This window comes from Choristoneura fumiferana, chromosome 30 (assembly GCF_025370935.1).
Source record: "Choristoneura fumiferana chromosome 30, NRCan_CFum_1, whole genome shotgun sequence".
Lineage (NCBI taxonomy): Eukaryota > Metazoa > Arthropoda > Insecta > Lepidoptera > Tortricidae > Choristoneura > Choristoneura fumiferana.
The window spans coordinates 9,599,089-9,603,964 of record NC_133501.1 but is presented as its reverse complement, the minus strand read 5'-3'; positions in this window follow the sequence as shown (position 1 = coordinate 9,603,964).

Sequence of the window (4,876 nt, the reverse complement as noted above, 5' to 3'; positions counted from 1 at the left end):
GTTCACTCTAGTAAGTATATTCATATATCTAAGGATATTATTACCTACTTGTACCGTAATAGGTACAGAGTGTAATAATAATAAAAACCCTGTACATTCACTGGGGTATAAAGACCATGGGGATGGCAAAGGACGTTATATATTTTTTTTGTTTTCAGTTCGAACGAGACATTACTATGTGGAACAATAAACGGTACATAAGCTCGCCTATATATGTGAAAACTGATAAAAGCATTCGTGCCTTCCGGGCTTGGTACTCTCAGTTCTACAGTGAAAAAAGTGTGTCTTTTAAAGACGCCACTCAGAACCCTCTCGATTGGTAACAGCGCCATCTGTATTTTAAATTCGTTACTGTTGTCTGACAAGTGAGTTTTGACACGAAGACATAAACCTCGCTTTGACAAACAAATAGACCAAGAGACACATACCATCATGTCGTAACATCGCTCGAAGAGGGGAGAAAAGTCCTCGAGTGGCAACCACGAACCGGAAGACGATTGGCAGCCCTCCCACTAGGACTGACGACAACGTGAGAGTTGCAGGAAACCGATGGTTGCAAGTGGCGAGTTGTCGTTCATTGTGGCGTCCTAAGGGGGAGGTCTTTCTTCAGCAGTGGACGTCTTCCGACTGATGATACCTAATGGTGGAAAACTAGCCAAGTGAAGTCCCGAGTAGCTTTAAGACTGTATATTACCAGACTATTAAATGGCAAACATATTATGATAGTATCAAGTAACAAGAAACTGATATAAATTCAGGGAGCTCCAAAGCATACTCTTCGCTAGTCATACCGTATTTTTTGTCCAAATCATCGTTTGTCATCATATTTATTTATTTATTTCACAATAAAGTATCTATCTAATACCTTTAAGCGAGCAATTCTTGTATATATATGGCTCCAACGGTTTCGATGAAACTTGGTATATGTATGTTTTCGGGGATGAAAAATCGATCTAGCTTGGTCTTATCTCTGGGAAACGCTAGGTACCGAGTTTTAGCCCAGGCGGAGCTCGGTCACCCAGATATTATTTATAACAACATATTTATAACAATTCTGAACAATCATTGGATTCAGAGAGAAAAAGAGTTATGACAAACGATCATTCTGGCAAACATTACATTCGGACTTTCAATAAGTGTGCAAGTCGATATGGACCCAAAAAATCATTTTAAGATGTTGCAAATTCTTGTAACTCTAATTTCAGGATTTTCTACACAGAACTTGGCACATATACCTATAGATCTCAATTCTTCTGTCGCGCGAAGTCAACAGCGACGTAATCCTGTTTTCGGCTCTCATTTCACAATAGTTATTTGTGCAACAAGAGAGCAAAGTTGTTTTTTGTTGCGAGTGTTGATTTTGAATCCCGAGTAAGCGAAGGATTCTATAATTGAATCACAAGCGTCAGCGAGTGATTCTAGGTTAGAATCCTGAGAACAGCAAGGGATTCATAATTATATACGAGATGCAAAAAAACTTTGCTCTCGTGTGACACATACAATTTTTCACCTCAGCAGCGAGAACATAATTTAAATGTAACATAAGAATAAAACTACATATACCTACCTGTTTACAAAACAAACACATTTTTTTTAAATAGAATCCGATTATTAAGAAACAAACATAATAATCACATTTAAAACCATAACAAAGTGTCCAGTAGGTATACAATACAAATCTCATACTCAATACATGCATTGTAATTTGATCTTGTACTAATGTCACACTTTTTTTTAATACTGCAAAAAGCGTCATCTTGGGGTCATTAAAAAGGTTGGACAATAAACGTATAATTTATTATAAATGCTATTAAACCTTTGAATATGAATTTTACTAAGATTTATATTACATAAACATTAAATAGATTTGTTAAAAATTCATACAATTTAACAAATATTTATTCCAACTGTAGAGGCAGTATACGGAATTCTTTTATAAAAAAAAAAAACAAGAGAAGCGGCTTTCGTGCAACGAGGTTGCATACCTACTTTATTAAAAGATCGGGAAAATTTACATTTTGGAAATATTTCGTTGTCATGTAATTTATATGTATTTATAATACCAAAATTTTAATTTAAGATTGTAATCAACACATTTGATCCTATCTCTCGCTTTTTTCGTGTTGAAGTGAAATGACAGATCAAAGTAAAGTTCAAATATTTGGAATTCAGTGAGTAGACCCAACACTGTACCCAGCATTTAAAAAAAATAATTAAAAAGTTACTTTGTCTCACGGAGTGAGCAAAATGCGAAAATGCTCACTGATTTCTCATAGCAAAACCTGCCTGTTTGAGGTGCTGAGGTGAAAAATATGTTTTGATGGGATGTAACAACCTGTTACATGGTTGGCGTAAATAAAACAAGTTGTATGGTATCATAATGTCATGGCTAAATGTTCGTAACTTTATTTAAGATTCAATTACTTACTTTTTTTTTCTCAAAGGCCGTAGAGTTGTCTTTTCTTTTGTCATAAGATTAAAAAGTAACGAACAAACAATAAAGTAACAATGAAAAGATACGAATGTATAAGTTCAATTGCATCATAAAACGAAATTTAGTGTTACCTACCGTAAGCGTACTCATAATCGTAGGTAGTTTATGCGACTGTTACATAGTGCGTAATTTAACCCTTAGATGCATATTATGGTATCAAAAATTATACCATAGGTTTTTTCATTTTATCAAAAAAAACTAATTGTTTTAATTGTTTTTTTTTTATAAGACTGACTGTATCTACCTTATTCTGTTTTGCAAGCAGAATACAATTTTAACTACAATTTGCTTGGAGTATCAAAAATGATACCATAGTGTTAAAAAATAATATGGTACAAACTTTATCCTGATTTTTTCAATATTTTCTCATTATTAAAATGGTGTATTCTATCTATAATTTTTCGTATTTTCGACGGAAAATATTAAATCATGCAGGTAAGGGTTAATCATGTACAGATACACACACTGCTTTATCTTCACACATATTTGAAACAAAACAAAGTGCAGCAAGACAAAGAAAACATCAAAAAAATTATACGCGTCAACTTGAAAACCTCCTTTTTTTGGTCGCTAAAAAATGGCAGTAAATGAAGCATGTCACGCAACCCTAGTTTTTTTATTCCACTCAGAACCCTCTGGATTGGTACAGCGCCATCTGTATTTTAAAGTCGTTACTGTTGTCTGACAAGTGAGTCACACGAACGATATAAACCTCGCTTTGACAAACAAATAGACAGAGCCTGCGGCAGCCAGACCTTCGTTGTAGTGAGGCTGTTTTATAGGGTTCCGTATTCTACTAATAACCTTATAGTTTCGCCATGTCTGTCTGTCTGTCCGTCCGCGGCTTTGCTCAGGGACTATCAATGCTAGAAAGCTGTAATTTTGCACGAATATATATGTAAACTATGCCGACAAAATGGTACAATAAAAAAATTCAAAAAAAATTTTTACTGTACCTCCCATAGACGTAAAGTGGGGTGATTTTTTTTCCATCCAAACTTGTATTGTGGGGTATGGTTTGATAGGTCTTTTAATATCATTAAGGGGTTGCTAAAGCGAGTTTTCAAATCAGTGATTTGTTTGCAAAATATTCAACTTTAAAGTGCAAATTTTCATTAAAATCTAGCGCCTCCCCCCCCCTCTAAAATCTAAACCAGTGGGTGGAATTTTTTTATAAAAATCAGGATGGTAGTAAGTATATCAAACTTATATGGAAAACTATAACGGTTAAGTTTTCTTGAGAATTATTAGTAGTTTAAGAGTAAATAGCAGCCTAAGGTAAGGTAAAATATACCTAAACTTGGAAGATTCAGTACCTACACAATACGAAATCCTTAGAAAAATATTATTTGATTTTTTCTTAATGGCTACGGAACCCTATCCTGGGCGTGTACGACACGCTCTTGGCCGGTTTTTTAATTGTTATCAAGTAACGTTCGTAATTTATCGAAATTGTTTGCAATCGTCATATTTTCATTTCGAATAAAATAAAATACAATTAAGGTCCAATCAAATCGCTTTGTTTTCGAAAGATGTTCGAAATTTGAATGTAACAATAAAATCAACTTTCACAGATAATAAAACTATTCTCATAGCAGTTTATCTTTCATTCATAGCGGTCGTAATTCGGGTTTACGTAATGTAATATGTGTGTAGATAAAACAATTTCGTTCGTGACCAAAAAATAACAAGTCCAGTTCTAGAATCTGACTATACAGTAACAGATTTAAACTCGGCGTAACTGATAAAACCGTCGTTGTCCTTGTCTGCCTGCTCTAGCGCACCTTCCACGATTTGAGATAGATCATCGTCTTTGTATACTGACGCGCTTTCTATCTTCTGGCCGTCTGAACCTGAATAAATGAAACAAAACATACCTACTTAGTTGGGTTAGAACATTAAGTGCGGGTAGTTCGAAAAACTGGCGCGTGTAAAGGTCTAAAGACGCGCTGGCGCTCGTGTCATCACAGTGTGTTTGTATGTCTCTCTCTCTCTCTCTCTCTCTCTCAAGAATATTAGTACCTATAGAAATCATGTTGAAATAATACGATATTATTTACTACATCAGTATGCAAGATAATGGTAGATAGTTTAAAAGCGTTTATATCTGCTGAGCTGGCAACGTTGCATTTTTGTTAGTTTTTCTCGATTATTCCATAATTGAATGATTAATAATGTTGTTTGATAGAACACTTCTAATATATAAGTTAATGTGTCTCCAATAATTATTCGTTACAGACTTTTATTTTCTTTGAAAACCGGTCATAAACATTAATTCGTTTTTAAGGAATATAAAAGATTATCTCGAATAATTATTGGAGTAGACACATTGACTTATATATTAAGAAGTGTTCTATCAGAAAACATTTCTAATTTTCATTA